This window comes from Euphorbia lathyris, chromosome 6, assembly GCF_963576675.1.
Source record: "Euphorbia lathyris chromosome 6, ddEupLath1.1, whole genome shotgun sequence".
Lineage (NCBI taxonomy): Eukaryota > Viridiplantae > Streptophyta > Magnoliopsida > Malpighiales > Euphorbiaceae > Euphorbia > Euphorbia lathyris.
This window is the reverse complement of record NC_088915.1, coordinates 89,947,443-89,966,355: the sequence shown is the minus strand read 5'-3', so window position 1 is coordinate 89,966,355 and position 18,913 is coordinate 89,947,443.

The following is an 18,913-nucleotide window of genomic DNA, read 5'->3' as shown; positions in this document are numbered from 1 at the left end:
AATGCTAGTCTTTTGGAGCCTATTACTGTGGATGAAGTCAGGAGTGTTGTGTTTGGTATGCATCCAGACAAGGCGCCTGGCCCGGATGGGATGAATCCTGCTTTTTTCCAATCATTTTGGGATCTTGTAGGTGGGGATGTAGTGCAAATATGCAGAGATGTTTTTGAAGCCGGTTGTTTACCTCCAGAATTGAATAACACTAATATTGTGTTGATTCCTAAGAAGAATAATCCGGCTCGTATGACAGAGCTTCGTCCAATATCCCTTTGTAATGTTTTGTATAAGATTTTCTCAAAGGTCATCGCTAATAGGTTGAAACCGCTTCTTAGTTTGCTAATTTCCGAGGCTCAAAGTGCTTTTGTGCCTGGCAGGCTGATTACGGATAATATCCTTATCGCTTTTGAGATGAATCACTATTTGAAAAGGAAGACTACAAGAAAGGAGGGTACTGCTGCCCTCAAGATTGACATGAGTAAAGCCTATGACAGGCTTGAATGGAGCTTTGTAAAAGCGATTCTTCAGAAATTTGGTTTCTGTGCAAGGTGGGTGAGTATAATTATGTGCTGTGTGGAATCTGTCAAATACCAAATTTCTGTTAATAATCAGGAGGTTGGGCCAATTGTTCCTTCCAGAGGGATACGACAAGGTGATCCCATTTCGCCTTACTTGTTTATCATGTGTGCTGAGGGTCTTAGCGCTCTGATCCGAAGAAGAGAAAGGGAGAGGTTATGGCACGGATGTAGAATTGCTATTGGTGCCCCAAGAGTAAGTCATCTATTTTTTGCAGATGATTGTTACTTATTTTTCCGTGCTTCAGTGTCGGATTGTGAGATTGTACAAGAGGTTTTGAAGGAGTACGAAATGGCTTCAGGTCAGATTGTCAATTTCACCAAATCTGCTATTTCTTTTAGCAGAAATGTACATGTAGATATCAAAAATAGTATCTGCAGGCGGTTAGGAGTTGTGGAGACTTATGATCAGGGAAGATACCTTGGGTTACCTTCTCTTATTGGTCGATCGAAGAAGCAGATTTTGAGTTACATAAAGGAGAGAGTCTGGCATCGCCTCAATTGTTGGCATACTAAACTCTTATCCACAGCAGGTAAAGAAATTCTTCTAAAAACAGTTCTACAGGAAATTCCAAATTTTGCCATGAATGTGTTTCTGTTACCTATGGGATTGTGTCAAGAGTTAGAGAAGTTGTTCAATGCATTTTGGTGGAGCAATGGAGGTAGGGGTATTAGATGGATGAGTTGGGACAGGGTTAGCACTCCCAAAATTTCGGGGGGAATGGGTTTTAAACGACTCCGGCAGTTTAACCTTGCTATGTTGGGCAAACAATGTTGGAGGTTTCTTGTGGACCCTGGGTCTTTGGTTTCTCGTTTGTATAAGGCGCGATATTTTCGAAAATGTGATTTTCTGGAAGCCACAAAGGGGTCATATCCGAGTTTTGCTTAGAGCAGCATTATTGCAGCAAAAGATGTCATTATCGCGGGATGTAGGAGAAAAGTGGGTAATGGTCAATCGATCCAAATTGGTCATGACCCGTGGTTAATTGACAGTGCTAATGGCAGGCCATCAACAGAATTGCCTGAACAGATTGCAAATCAACAGGTTAGTTCATTGTTTCAGGTAGGGTGTAGAGCTTGGGATGAGGAGGTTATCAGGGATGTCTTTAATTTCGAAGATCAGAATAGAATTCTTAGCTTACAGCTTTCTGACAGAGATAATTCTGGTTCCTGGTTCTGGATGCACGAACATAGTGGGGTTTATAGTGTCAGAAGTACTTATAGACAGCTTAATTTGATCCCTGAGAATATGCTTGATGGTTTTTGGAAGAAGTTTTGGAATTTAAGAATCCCTCCAAAGGTTCAGAATTTCTTATGGCGAGTATGTCGGTGTGTAATTCCTACGATGGATAATTTATTGGAGAAGAGAGTTATTGTTAGTCCTCATTGCGTGTTGTGTGGTCTATCAAATGAATCAATTATGCATGTTTTTAAGGATTGCCCCTTTGCGATCTCGGTTTGGAGTCTCTTTGATCAGCACATCGCTATTAATACTGCTGCTGATTTTGTATCTTGGTTCAAACTGATATTCAATCAGTTTAATGATGAAAGATGTTGTCTTTGGGCTATGATCGTTTGGAGTATTTGGTGGGGACGAAATCAAAAAGTATGGCATGCTGTTAATGTAGACTCGCAGGGTATCTTTCGGAGGGCTGTTCTGTGCTTGAAGGATTGGAGAGATGCTAAACTAAAACCGAATAATGTCTGCCAGAGATCAGTCCGCGGAAGAGAGAATGATGCAGATCGGCACTGGTCTAAGCCTTTAATAGGGCAGTTTAAGGTGAATGTTGATGCATCTATTGTGCCGGGCTCACCTTTCTTAGGCATTGGGGCGGTATTGAGAAATAGCGATGGTTTGTTTTGTGGTGCGTTTGTTACGAGGATGCCGGGTTTATTTCAACCGAGGGAGGGGGAAGCAGTGGGAATTAGAGAGGCTCTTAGTTGGATTAAGAGGAAAGGACTGGATGGGGTCGTGGTGGAGTCAGATTCATTGAATGTGGTAAATCACATCTATGAGCCAAGTTTCATATCTGCTTATGGTACCATCATTAATGATTGCAAGTGGTTTTTGAGTTATTTTTCTAACGTTAGAGTCAGTTTTATTGGGCGTTCAGCGAATGTCGTTGCTCATGAGCTATCTAGAGTAGCGCTTTCTTTGTCTGATGCTATGGAATGGACGAATAGTCCACCTTCCGTTATTTGTAATGCTTTGTTTGCTGATTTGGTTTAATATATTTCGATTGGTTTCAAAAAAAAAACAATAATTTAATAGGAAAAAAATTAGAATTTTGGATTTAGAGATGACGTGCCAAAAAAAAATTTAGAATTTTGGATTTAGAGAGAACTAATAAGACCTGCACCAAATTTTAGGGGTGCTAATTCAGCAGCCCATCAAAATTTCTTCAAAACAGAGGAACCAAAACCACTACAACCTCAAATTTTATGTTGACAAGGAAACCGAAACTACCACTGATCATGATGGTTCTTTATCTTATTTCGCACCAAAGTGGTTATTTATGCTATGTTGCATTTATCTGTTCACATGTCCTTTTCATTTAACATATATATTCGTGGACGGGAACGCCAACATTGGTGTCGGTTGTTGTTAAGTATATCTGACGCTAAGGTCTTATAATTGGAGTCCGTTGTTAAACAACTAACCCCAATGAAGACCTTTAATATCGGTTATAAAGAGGACCAATGCCAATACCGGTCTATTTAACAACCGAATCCAAATGATACCTTTTAGTGTTAGTTGTAACCCGTGCTAAAAACTTGATTATAGGCGTCGGTTTGTCGATCCGCACCAAGAATTAAGGTCACTTCTAGTGGTTTGATGTGATCATAGAGATTTTATGTACAGAAGTTTATTATATTAATAATTTTATTGGATAAAAATAATATACAAAGTCTCTACTTTAGTGATAATTAAAACTTTTTTTTACCCTTATGTTTAAGAGTGTGCATTGGTTCAAAATCAAACTGCAAAAATCGAATATCAAAATTATCAAAATACACCTAAAACTAAATCGAAAACTGAAAACTTTATGTTTATGAGTGTTTACTATAAAACTTTTTACCCTTGTGTTTAACGGTGTGCTTTTGTTTGTTTTTTTTTTCTATCTCATTTTTCATCAAACTGAAAACTGAAGATAATCGAATATTGAAATGCACCTAAAACTAAATCTGATACCGAATGGAAGTGTAAAAGAAAACAAATCAAAAAACCGAATTCAATCGGTTTGATTCAGTAAGCGGTATAATTGATATATAATGAACCATGTTCATTTCAAGTCCAGGTTCAGTATTTATATTACTCATATTTAAGTTCATTTCAAGTAGATTTCATAAAAAAAAAAAATCATTTCAAATAGTATAATTTTAAAACAGAAAATTACAAATCCAATTAATCTTCGAGAGTCCTGTCCGCCTTACTAGTGTCTAACGTCTTTTACAACATTGATCTACATTTACTGAATTCTCTTCTTTTCAATATTATCTTTTGACTTCCATACAAGTTCTAGCTAGATGTTCCAAAAATGCTCATAAACAGTACAATTAAGGGACCGTTTGGTAAGATGTAATGGGCTTTGTAATGGAATGCCCATTACATTGAAGGGTCATTACCATGTTTGATTGTATATTAAATTTTTTATATAATGGAATGAGAAATTCATAAATAAATTTTATGTAATAACTATTGTAATCCCTATTACATGAAAAAAATGGCTTGAATTCTCATTACATCCAAAACATGTAATCCTAATTTCTATATTTAAAGTTCCATTTAATCTCTCATTTGTCAAATCTCACTTCTCATCATTCTAAAAAACGCAAAAACTAGAAAAACTAAAAATGAAAAAAAAAGCAAAAAATAAAATAAAATTTTGCGATTACATTTAACTAAGCAAACATAAATATTGTAATGGTAATTACATTTCATCATATTTTTTTTTATTTGTCAATCAAACATGATAATGGAATAGTAACTTTGATTACATTATGAACAGACCCTAAGAGTTAAGAGGAAATTGTACACAGCCCTTGTAGCCAGATCATAACTGGTACAAGTCCACCCGAATACATCAAAGTTGTTAGTCTAGAAAACTATACAAATAATTATTGGTGCGCTAAGTGTGGAGCCAGGAATTCATCATGAGTTCATTGGCTTGGTGGTCTCTATCGCAGTCGTGGGGAGATCGCCATCATCCCCAGGATTTCATCATATATATATATATATATATATATATATATATATATATATATATATATATATATATATATATATATATATATATATCATTTCCAATTTCACAAATCCCTGACTAGCTATCTGCACGAAAGCCTTGTATGAAAACTCCCTACAAATATTGAAAAATGTTGGAAAGGAAAGCTTTACTTTCAAATTGCACAAGCCAACTAAGGACTCTTTCATCTAGAATCTTAACTGGTCCGGCGACGGATGGATTAGAAAAGGCTTCGCGCCTTAAAAAAATAAACGAGACAAGGAAGGCCCTTACACCAGTAGGAGAAATGGGTAAAAACCCGAAGTCAGTTTTCCCGAGATACAACTAAGAATTCCTCTTTTTTTTTCTACATTAACAAAACCTTTCAGAAAATGAAATTCGAAAGAAAACATCAAGATTATGTTATGAAATTCTAAACTACATAAATCTAATTTCATAATATACTAATTACAATGTAAAAATCTGTCATTTATATATGTTGTAGTATAAGATCTTTATTTATGAAAATAATTGATGTAATTAAATAAAAATACTAGAAAGGTTTTAATTCTAAACTAGTTGTTGGCCCGTGCGATGCACGGATTCATCTTAATATATAAATATTAATAAAAATACAATCTAATAATTACAATTAATGACATAAATGTGTTATATAAATTAAATATTATTATTTCATTTTCACATTTACTTTAAATAATATTTTTATAGATAAATATAATAATAAAATAAAAACTAATATATTATATATTATATTATATTTTTTATCAGTAAAAAAGGAAGAAGTGACACCTCAGTTCCATCGTTACTGTTTTATATTATATATAGATATGTAGAGAATTAGAGAGATTTTAGGGATTAATTTAAATTCTGTAGTACTCTTAGATATATGGGATAAAATAATCTTTTTTATAGATAAATATACATAATAAAATTAAAATTAATATATTAAATTTTTTATCACTAAAAAATGAGGAAGTGACACCTCAGTTCCATCGTTACTGTTTTATATTATATATAGATGTGTAGAGAATTACAGAGATTTTAGGGATTAATTTAAATTCTGTAGAACTCTTAGATATAGTACGGATAAAATAATCTTTTTATAGATAAATATATATAATAAAATTAAAATTAATATATTAAATTTTTTATCACTAAAAAAGGAGGAAGTGACACCTTAGTTCCATCGTTACTGTTTTATATTATATATAGATATAGATGTGTAAAGAATTAGCGAGATTTTAGGGATTAATTTAAATTCTGTAGAACTCTTAGATATAGTGGGGATAAAATAATCTTTTTATAAATAAATATATATAATAAAATTAAAATTAATATATTAAATTTTTTATTACTAAAATGGGAGGAAGTGACACCTCAGTTCCATCGTTACTGTTTTATATTATATATAGATTTTGTAAGTGAAATTTTGAATATTTAATCAATTTGGTACATTTTTTTTTATCCTGATGCAAAACGCGGTCTTTTTTCCTTTTTAGGTATCAAACTCATTCTTAAATTCATTTGATACCTAAAATTTCTCAAATTTAGCCTGTTTTGTTAAATATTACCAAATTTGTGATTGAATTAATATATAAATTTCAATGATTTTGTCGGTGAGTTTTAAAGGACAGTTTTTATGGAAAAATATCTTAAGGCCCTTAATCTTTTTTTTTTTTTTTGTACATTAAGTCTTTAAACTTTTATATGAACAAATTAAGCTCTTAATCTTTTATATTTATTTTGTCATATTAAATTCATGATGACCATAAAAGTCAGCTTCGAACATAAAATCCGGTTAATAAAGTGTTATTCACATCCATTCAATTATTATTTTTTTATAGTCCAAAACAATTTTTAATATACATAGAAAAACTATAAAAAGATTATTTGAAACTGTAAAAATTATAATTTCAAATACGAATAAAATAAATAACACTTTTTTGACTGAATTAATTTGACAAACAATGACTTAAAATGTACAAAAAAAAAAATCCATGGGTAAATTACACCCATTGCCACTGAACTTTACTAATTTTCATGATATGACAATTAAACTTTAAAAATCCACTCAATTTTACATTTTTTCACATTATGCTCATTAAATTTTAACTAACGCCTCAAAGTGACTGTTGACGACTTCAGAATGAAAATGTTCAAAAATTACAGTTGTTTAAAACGATATTTACCATGAAAACACATTTTTTTATTTTTTAAAACCACTATTTCTAGAGTTTTCTATCTAAAAAATCAGTTTTTCTCTTCTAACCAAACAACACATAAATAACCTCAAAACGAAATAATTAAAGTTTCTTAGAATATAATCAATTCTTGGAATCATTTATTTGGAGGTTCTCAATGATTATTTTGAGACGTTGCTTGAAGTTTAGTGTCTATAATGTTAGAAAGTCTAAAAAATAAGTGACTTTTATATTACATTTTAAAGATTAATTTTCATTTCATGAAAATGAAAATGAATAAATTTTAGTGGGTATAAGTGTAATTTACCCCTTAATTTTTTTTTTTTTGAAGAAAACCCATAAAGGTTACGTTACGTCTATATAATGGGCTGGATCTCTAATAGCCTTAAAGAAGAGAGAGGTATATCATTTTCTAGGTTAGCCGGTTAAGATGAGGTCTCCGCCGACTACAATTTAAGAGTGAGTGGTTGCTCTCATTTTCCGGCAGTCACTACGATTTAGTTATTGCTTTTTTTCAATTTTGAAAAGTCGTTTTTCATTTGCTAGGTTTGACGATTTAGAGCTGAGCCATCCACCGCCGCATATGGTTGATATTATTTTTCGGCAATCTGCGTCTATTCGGTGACTACAATTTATCTATTGCTGTTCTTCAATTTTTTAAAAGTTGTTTATTCTAGTCATCTTGATTCACTGATCTGTTGATCATTCTCAATCATGACAAATCAAGAAAACTTGAAAAGTAAAAGCGTTAGTCATGGTTGTAGATGATCATTGGGAAACATTTTAGTGAATTGAGTTTTCTGATTTAGTTTTGGTCATGATTTGGGAACTTTTTTAGTGAATTAAGGCTTCCGATTTAGTTTTGGGATTTTTCAAAATCCAAAATCAGATCATATTCAGAACCTATTTGGATGTTGCTGTTTTTCAAAATTTAAAAGTTGTTTATTACAGTCTTTCTCTTTGTTTATTTTGATCGAGTGGTAAACTATCTTGATTCAGTGATCTGTTTCCCTTTGGAAATTCCTGGGACATATCATGGGATCTCCCAATAAAGTCTATATAAATCATCCGGTATAAGAGTTGAGGCATCCAAATATTTTTTATTCAGTCGCAAATTGGTTTCAATTCGGTAGCAAGAGAAGGCAATTAAACCTGCTTGCCAAAGCAGGTGTAGGTAGCTATATCAATTCAGAGTATTTTTATTTTCAGTCGCAAAGTTCATATTTATGGTTTTAATTGAGGGCTAATTTTTAATTCCAATTCAATTTTTATAAGGGAAAAGTATAAAAATAAATTTTGTCGTTACACCTATTTTCGATCGGTGTCCTTATGGTTTAAAAATTTATAAAATGGTACCTTGAGATTCATTCCGTTAGCAAACACAGGCCAAATTGACTAACGGTGTTAAAAGTCAAAGTGAAAAGAGTTAATTTTATCCTTATATTTATTTATTTCATAAACTAACCCTCTTATTATCTAATTATCACAAACAAACCCAAAAATAAAAAATAAAAATCAAATCTACCATCTTTTCCATCTCTCTTTAATTTCTTCTTTTTTCTCTCTCTGGAAGGAAAATGATATTAGCTAGAGTTGTGGAGAGATTTGGGAAGGTTTACGAGAGTCGAAAAGATAAATTAAGGCAAATGTTAGAATTGGAGAAGAAGAAGATGAAATTCTCTAAAGATTTAGAGATGGAGAGGATGAAATTTAAGAAAGATTTAGAGATGGAAAGGATGTGGATTTTCATCCTCTTCATCTCTAAATCGTTTTTGAATTGCATGCTCTCCATATCTAAATCTTTGAAGAATTTCATCTTCTCTTTCTCCAATTCTAGCATCTGCCTCAATTTATCATTTTCGACTCTCGTAAACCTCCCCAAATCTCTCCACAGCTATAGCTCATGTCCTTATTCTAACATCTTCCTCAATTTTTCTTCAACCATCTAACTTAATCACTTTAAAAAGGCTTAATACATACGCATCCCCCTAAACTTGTCTATTTTTTTCATTTTACCCTCTAAACTTAAGGGACAGCCTATTGACCCCCTAAACTTCCAAAAAGCCATCCAACTTACCCATCCTCTCCAACGTGGCGCTTGGATTATTGCAGCTTTATATTTTGTCAGGTCAGCACCACGTCGGAGAGGAGGGGTAAATTGGGGGCATATTAGGGGGTGGATATCTGAGATTCTTTGTCATCGTTGGAGCAGATCCTCGAACGGGATGGTGAATCTTGCCTCGTTAAGGATATATGGGATCTCCCAATAAAGTCTATATAAATCATCCATTATAAGAGCTGAGGCATCCAAATATTTTTTATTCAGTCGCAAAGTTCATATTTATGGTTTTAATTGAGGGCTAATTTTCTATTCCAATTCAATTTTTATAATAGTTTTTAATTCCAAACTCATATTTTAGAATCCAAAGAAGAAATTAGAATCTGCGGAACATAATTTGGATGAACTTAGGAAACTTATTTTCATTCACTAAATTTAAATTTAGTTCCCTTGATTCAGATTGGTTGAATCGGATATATATATATATATATATATATATATATATATATATATATATATATATATATATATATTATTGGGCTGTTATTTCTTTAATTTTCAGATTAGGAATTGATGTAATTTACGGGTGATTGACCTAATATAGAAAATTAGGTTTCTTTATCTTTTGCCTTTTATTGTTTCTCTCTTTTGGTATCTGGGAAATATATATATATATATATATATATAGCTAATAAGGGTTGGTCTGAGTGGTAAGAAGTTGAATCTTTGCTTGTTAGGTTTGAGATCCCATTCTCCATTACTAATTTAACCCTTATTAGTAGGTAATTAGGGAACGAACTACATTAATCCGAGCTGCCTCCGAGGCTTCTTGTGGTTTTCGAATTTCGTGTTTGTGCGGGGAGCGGTCCATTTGAATACTCCGACGATCAAGACAGTTAGTTGTTCGAGATGATTAATAAAGGAAATAATCGAATAGCTTTGAGGGTACTCGATCGAGTAGTGAGTGAGAATGTGTCTTTACCTTCCCTATGCTTGGGGTATTTATATTGAGTGGTGCTGGTCGCATGGGCCTCCTTGAGGTAGGAACTTGTCTGAGCGAATTCCGAAGAAGCATTTTTCTGGGTTGAGCTTAAGGTTGTAATCTCGAAAAATCTTGAACACCTCCGCCAAATCTCGTGGACGATCGCTTTCTTCAGTGCTAAGGATAACCATGTCGTTGATATACACTTGTACTGTTTTTCCAATGAGATGAGAAAACATTTTATCGATCAACCTTTGATAGGTGGCTCCTGCATTTTTTAGACCGAAAGGCATCACATTATAGCAATACGTGCCCTCGTGTGTTATGAAAGATGTTTTTTCAGCGTCGGCTGGATCCAGGGGGTATCTGCTGGAAACCGGCGATGGCATCAAATTGGGACAGGATCTTACGTCACGCCGTTTGATCGATAAGTTGATCTATGTTAGGTAGCGGGTAAGAATCTTTGGGGCATGCTTTATTAACATCGGTAAAGTCTACACACATGCGGTATTTCCCGCTGGCTTTCTTTACAAGCACAACATTAGAAAGCTAGTCCGGGTAATGAACTTCACGGATAAACTTTACAGCCAAAAGTTTCTGTATTTCGGCCTTGACAGCCACTTGCTTGTCCCGTGCCTACACGTGTTTCTTCTGCTTCAGAGGCTCGATGGAAGGGTCAATGTTCAGCTTATGCGTTGCTTGCTCGGGTGAAACGTCGGTGATGTCCTCGGTGCTCCATGCGAACACGTCTGCGTGTTCGGTGAGAATGGCCTTTATTTCGTCGACCAGCTTGGATGGCATCTTGCTCCCAATCTTCAGTGTTTTGCTCTCCCCGACCAGGCAGTCCTCGACCGGCTCAATAGGAGTGGGATTATATCCCCTCATGTCCATCAGGTCGTCTTCCAGATACAAAGCTGTCCGTGGTTGGGTCGCCTGCCAATGTAGTTTTTTGGCCAACATTCGGTCTCCACGGACTGTGATCTCACCACTTTGATGTGGTAGAGTCAGACACAGCTCGAAGACATTGACCGTAGCTTTTAGACTTGCTAGCAGGGGCCTTCCGATGATAGCGTTGTAGTCTAGTGGGATGTCCACTACTACCCATTCGGCAACGCATTCCACCTCTCTTCCATCGTGGCTGAGAATCGTAGGGAGGGAAATGATCCTTTTGACGGGGACTTCAATCTCGGACAGACCTACCAGAGAGAAAGTTCCTGCACGGAGGGCAGTATGGACACTTTTCATGGCGCACAGCGCTGTCTAGGTTAGTAGATTGACCGAACTCCCTGTGTTGACTAATACTCGATGCACATTAAAGCTGGAAATACACATTGTGACGACGAGGGCTTTCGAGTGGCTGGTTCAGAGTGGTGGCTGTAGCGTCAGGATGTGATCCGTTGCTTTCCACTTTCGGGAGGTTTCCAGGGGGTTATAGTGCGCCGGTGCCCCATCCCGTCTGACATGTATCTCTCCTTGAAACCTTGGTCTCTTTTGGTCTTCGGCTCCGTCGGCGTTGCGCTGCTTCGGACTCTGCTCTCGTTGCCTGAGGGATCTTGGCGGGGTGCCCTATTCCGTGATTCGATCAATTTCCTTCTGCAACTGATGGCAGTTTTTCGTGGAGTGCCCGGAGGATTTGTGATACTTGCAGTACTCCTTCTCGATATGGGTCTTGCCCTTATCCGCTGGCGAGGCCTGGTGTGTGTATCTCCGAGCAGGGTTCTGAGTGACGTAGTGCACCTCCTTACCGCGGGACCTGTCACCTCTGTGGTCCGAGCTAATTGCTTCTACCCGCGGGGGGTAGGGAAGGGGGGCCTCCTCCTTACGGCCCCGTCCTCCGTCACGGGCATCTCCTGACACCTTGCCCTTCTCCTTTTTTTGAGAATCTCCTCTGGCCTTGTCTTTCTCCGATTCTTCATATCCTGCAGGACGGTCACAGTCGTTGTACCGGACGAAGGTCTGTGCCATGGTCATGAGTTCTTCGAAGGACCAGGGCATTTTCCTGAAGCACTTCTGTTTCAGGGGTTCACAAGAAGTGCCCTTTGCGAGAGCATCGTGAGCAACTTCCAGATTGAGTCCCTTGACTTGAGAGGCCATATGGTGGAACCTGGAGAGGAAATTGAGCAGCGGCTCGGTTGTTCGCTGCTTGAGACCGTTGAGGTCCGAGCTGATCTTTCTTACTTTTGCAGCCGCGAAGAATCTGGAGAGGAAAAGGTCCTTCAACATATCGAAAGAGTCGATGGACTCGGGAGCCTGTCCCCGGTACCACTCTTATGCACTTGCGGAAAGTGTAGTTGGGAAAACTTTGCACATGATATCCTTATCCTTAGAATAAAGGTTGATGGTGCTCATAAAAGAGGCCACGTGGTCATTCGGGTCCTCGGTCCCCGAATACTGTGATAAGCGAGGGGCCTTCCAGTCTCGCGGGAACCTTGTCTCGATGATTCTTTGCACCAGCGGAGTGTTGCTGGAGGTGATGCTGTTGAAACACCTTTCCACATGATTTTGATTTGACAAAATTATTTATGTGGATGATAAAAATATTCTAACACATTAAATTTAAATGCTTTGATTTATTCACACTAATGTGTTTGTTCAATGTTGAGTTAATTGATTTATAAGACATTAAGATAAAAAGCCTAAAGGCCCATATGAGGAAGTCAAGCCCAAGTCAACAGATCAAGACCTCACGGCCCAGGAAGACAAAACGCAGTCGTATCAAGTAAAACGCCAGCCCAGCATGAAGAAGGATCGAGAAGCCTTCGACCAAATAGCTTCAAGACGAAGCTGCTGAGTTGAGCGACAAGGTAGTCAGGTTAGCGGCAAAACAGAACCAACTTAGAGACAAAGTATTTCTACTTTGGGTAAAGCTCAGAAGACGCAGTAAGCTGTCTGGAAGACTTTACTATAAATGTTGAAACATTCTGTTCATCTGACGAAAAGCTGATGAGCACTGCCGTAGACAGAAGATGCAAGAATCTCATTGGCCAACGACACTGAGCACGTCCTGAGTGAAAGCGACAGGAAGCCGTTAGCCTCCAATGGTTATTTCGAAATTTGAAATCACCGGTGCTTGAAGTGTCACTATAAATAGGCCTTTCAAATGCTTCATTCGATGCAGATCTTCAATCAAGTCGAAACGCTGACCAAATTCATACTTGAAGTTCTGTGAGAAAAGCAAAGCAAATCTTACACCAATTCCAATTATTGTGTAAAAGTCTAGAGTGATTTTATTCATCTAAAGTGTCTTAGCAATTGTTGTTTAGGACAAACACTTATCATTTCTAGAAGAATAGAAAGGAGAAGCTGAGTACTCGGTTATAGTACTCAGCGGTAGTTATAGGAGTGAGTAGAGGAATAGAGGAAGGTACTCTTGTATACTCAGCTTCTGTTGTAAAAGGTTTCGTGCTCTACCTTTAAAGAGCTCAGTAGAGGATTCAAAAAGCTTGGAACAAGTTCCGGGGACTGGACGTAGGTGGAGAGGCCGAACCAGGATATGTCTGCTGAGTAACATATTTCTAACCTTTAAACTCCTTTATATATTGCTTGCTATAAAACTGACTAAGTAACGAACTCACGCTGAGTTGAGTGCACTAAGAAGCTGAGTTCAGGAATAGACTTAAGTGCTATCTCCTGACTCAAGGAAAGAAACAGACTTAGTCACCAGTTGACTAAGCTGGTGTCTTAAAACTACTTAGCGCCGCTGTGTAAACCTTTTCTCAAGGAAAAGAAGTCAGCCTTAACGGATAAAATTTTAAATAGTTCCTATCCCCCCCCCCCTCCTTGGACTAACCTTGTCACGTTACACGGGACCAACAAGTGGTATCAGAGCTTAAAAGCTCACTGAGCAAGATATAACTATCTTGAGCTGATCCCCACAATGGCTGAGAACAACACTTGTTTCCTCCCAGGAAATCAGACAACTCAGATTCTTCCTGAGGGACTGTCCATTACTCGGCCTCCTCTGTTCTTCGGGTCTAACTACACCTTTTGGAAGAACAGAATGAAAAATTTCATTCAGGCAACAAATATGAGTGCATGGCTTTCTATAGTCCAAAGCCCATTTGTTCCTATTGAAACTGTTGACGGCCAAACGGTTGTTAAAGCTAAGACTAAGTGGACAGAATATGACCTTAAGAAGCTACAAAATCATGCTTCGGCTATAAACATGCTTCACTGTGCGTTAGATGCTACAGAGTACAACAAAATTTTAGGTTGTGAGTCAGCACAGGAAATCTGGAAGAAACTGGAGGTCACCTATGGAGGAACTAACAGAGTTAAGGAGTCTAAGGTGAACCAGCACATGAGGTTGTACGAGCTGTTTGAGATGAATGATGATGAAGGAATCTTTGAAATGAACTCAAGGTTCACAAACATAATCAACGAGCTCAAAAGACTTGGCAAGATCTTTACTGAGGAAGAGCAAGTCAAGAAGATACTGAGGAGTCTTCCCAAAAGCTGGCAAGCCAAGAAAACTGTTGTTGAGGAAGCTCAAGACTTGACCACCTACAAATATGATGAACTCATTGGATCTCTGCTGACCCATGAGATCTCAATGGAGAACTTTGAGGTGAAGGAGAAGTCGGAGGACAAGAAGCAAAAGTCTCTTGTCATGAAAGCTGACTCCACTGATGGGAGCTCACACTACTAGAAAATTGTTGAATTGTCACGGAAAAATCCGTCATAAATCGCATGATTCCGTCACTAAATCGTCTTAGTGACGGAATTTAAGACGGAACGAAACCGTAGTTATATCAGTCGACGCAGATTTCGATTACGTTTTTTGTGACAGAATGTTCTGACGGACTGGTGACGGAATTCCGTCAACAGTGGAGACGGAATTTGAGACGAAAATAAACGTTAAGACATCCTTACGCTATTCAATGACGTTTTTCCGTCACAAAATTCCGACGGATTACAAAGACAGAACTAAACGTAAAGAATCTTTAATCAGCCAGAAATAGAAATTGCTGACGGAATTCCGTCTCAATATAATGTTTTTGTTTTTTTAATACTAAATAATACATTTAAATGAAATTGATTTCATAATTCATATATATATATATATAATTAAAAATCAATATAATTTAAACTAAAATATATTAATAAATCCAAAAATTTAAGATTATATAATTATAATTACAAAACTAAGCTAATTACTTGCATAATATTCTAATAATCTAAAAGGCTTTTAGATCCCGTACAAAATTAGCCTCCAAAAATGTGCACCATGCATACGAAAAAGACATTTGATGACACCTCTTCAAAACTCTTAGACACACGTGCATCTGTCCATGCTGTCATGATATAGTACGAATAGCGTCTCGTTGCAAAGCGGAAGACCTAAAGAGGAAGGGAATAAATAAGTGAATTAAAAGCCATGAACACGGAACATGGTGAGTTTATTTTCAAACCAAGCAAGTATCATAGAATTAGACATAATTTTAAAGCTGCAACTCAAGATATCTAACATTAGTCTTGTTGAATTATAGGTTAACTTTATTATTTTTAATGAATTTGTTACAATATAATATAATGTAAACTACGGATAAGAGAAAAACACCAAACTTCGGTAGAATGTGAATTTATTTAACTTATTTGAAGAATAAACCAACACAAAATGTTTAAAGCCCTGCAACTGAGAAAATATAATGGCGAGGTACAACACTGGTCACAAAAATTAAGTGTTCTTGTCAATGGTCAACTAATCAAGTTACAACATGTTCCTATATATAATATGCCAAAACACTAAACTGAACTATATTTTCTAAATTCCAAATAAGAATGTTGTACTTAACATACCATGACAGCAGGGGCCATTGGCATAGCCAATCCATACCGGTCCATCAAGGGGGCATACCATACATCCCACCTGACAAAGAAGGGTAAATTCATAATAAGAACCAAAGAACCCAATTGTTCAAAGTATATCATATAAAATACAAACAGAGACTTAAACATAAGATCAATGGAACAGTTATGAATCCAAAATAAAAATTCAGGTGTATAAAACATATAAAAAATGAACAAAAAATATAACTGCAAAAACAAGTACAAAATACGCTTAATTCATCAATGCATCTTTTATATTCTTGTATAAGAATGGCATGCTAGGACACATGAAAACAATAAAATGAATAAGCATGGATAGATCCTGCATCAACAAATCCTTGGTCTCCAATTTATGCATCATGATGCTTTGACACCACCAGATTGCCACAGAATCTGCCACTCTTATCATGTTGGTTCTTCAAATTAAAGGATGGAATATAAAAAATTCATATCTAATGACAAGGAAAAACTCATGCATCCATCAGTCGTCTAGATTCCTAGATCCGCAAAAGAGCATAGAGAACAGAGAGTGTTCCTTGCATATACCATCAGTTCTAGCCAGCACGGCCACTGCTGAGGAGTTTTTGTTATCCACCTGAACACAAAAATACACATCTACATTAATTAGCCAACTACCAGAAAAGAAGTCCCTCAAGCGGCTTTTAATCTTCAAAACGAATCTATAAAACCAAAAGTTCTTGGTTGATTTGGATACAATATACAAAACTAATCATAGATCATCAAAATTTTCTGTTAAATCCACCTAATTCTATAGCGAAAAACAAAACAAATATCGCTAGATGTTCTAGGTTCCCCCTTCCAAAAAAAGATTTGAAAATGAAGTACATGAGACATGGTATTGATAAGACTAGGGATTAAATTCACATGAGAGCCACATCCCCACTCATGAAGCAGGTCAACAAGTTCAATTTTCTATCATTCACCCCAGCTGCGGAGACAAAAGACAAATTTGTTTTAAGAATAATGTCTTTGACATTAACATTATGTTTTAAAACCTCAAGTATATAATGGGGATCGGGGGAGAAAATTGCATTGAAATGTAACAATTGTACCTAAAACTGCATACTCAAAGGACACTCGTTTATTGGTTTCAGTGAAGTAGTCTTTGCAATCTTCCATAATTGCTTCGAGCAGGTAGGATTTTTCAATTGGCACACTTGTTTCTCTAAGTTTCGGATTTGGAGCATACAAGCTGTTAGACAAGAAAAAATGCAAAAAAGTCATCACAGGCAGATACACACTTGTTTGTGATAGTATTAAATTAATATGCAACATAAAAAATAAGAAAAATTTGAGGAAGTTAGAATTATGTGATTTGTTGAAATATGAAAAAAATGAGGGAACCATACAAATATAATTATTGTTTTCCTGAAAGCTAGTTCTTAATATAAATGTGCAGTTTTCAATTGAACCCAAAGTTTGAACCAAATGCTTAATTCATTTAGCAGAAGGATTAGTGCAAAACTTTTTATAATTAATATTTTGGGTAATAAAATTAATAATTTACAATAGAAAATGGTCAGGGGTTGAGGATACCTTGTAAAACTAAAGAATTAAGACTTAAGAACAAATCAATTTAATATGTATGCATAGATTGACATCAAAATGAATAAGATATCCAACATTACAATTTTAGCCAAATACTGCTCAAGAAAACCCACATTAGTAAAAGCTAATGTTTTGCTGCTATATGATGAAATATTATCCCCAACTAAAGTTATTAAACACAGAGACACAACTAAGGAGCTAAATTATAGATTGAGAAATTGAGAGGAGTTCATCAACAGCGTGAGAAGACATGGATTCAAAAGATTCACAAAAAAGGGAAAAAAAGCAACTCTGAAATTATTGACCACATGAATCACTAAATTAGCAAGAACAAAAAGTAGAATAAATAAAGAATCAGTAAAGGGCGAAATAGAAGGAACCACCAGACACGCAGAAAATGGAATCGCAGGTCTCAAACCCCCAACGAAAATGGAGATCATGGAACCGGGAAAAATGGAGAAAGTAAAGGAAAGAGGGAGTAAGAAACTCACCAGAGAGGTAGAACGTGGAGTCGGCGGCATGAAAACACACAGCGGCGGAGTGGAGGCTAGGGTTTATTTGAGAGGAAAATAGAGAAACTGAGGAAGAAAGAGCAAAAGGAGACAACACGGATGAGAGAGAGGAGGTACATCGTTTATCCCTTCTTCCTTGTAAACGACGTGGTTTAAGTGACGTGTTTGGAAAAACCAAAAAAATAAGGTCAAATGTGTAAATAAATGGATTGATATCTAATTCAAATTGGTTCCAGGAGTATATATTTTGTTTAAAGACAGATAAAATGCAAAAATACCTTCAACGTTTACCCTTAGGAACAATTTTACCTCTAACGTTTAAAATTGTGCAATTTTACTCTTAATGTTGGCAGCCAAGTGCAATTTCCCCCTAATGTTGACAAGTTGGGTTAATTGGAGAAATTATTCGTCAATCTCGGTCATGAATCTTATCATCTACACTTCACATGTGCATCATTTTATAACTCATTAGTAACAGACCACAAACATATGGTTGAGCTTTAATTTTTTTTTTTTAAATTTAAAAATATACTGCATTTTGAATGAGTTGGACAAAAAAATTCAAATATTTATTTAATCACAAAAAATATTAAATCTTTTTTTAGAATCAACTTACGTGTAACTGGTACAGAATAAGGAACAAAATCATTGTGTTTTATAATAATGTCTAATATTGTCCTGACTAGCCAACGTTAGAAGTAAAATTGCTCTTGGGTGTCAACGTTATGGGTAAAATTGCACAATTTTAGATTTTAAGGATAAAATTGCTCATTTCTGTAAGTATTAGGGAGTATTTTTGCACCTTAAAAGATATATATGATAGATATTAAAATATTATATTATTTATAAAACCGTAGATATATATATTTTTGGTTTTATTTAACATATTTTTTGAAAGGTTCTTTTATTAAAGAAAAAGCAAAATTATAAAATTATTTTTCTATT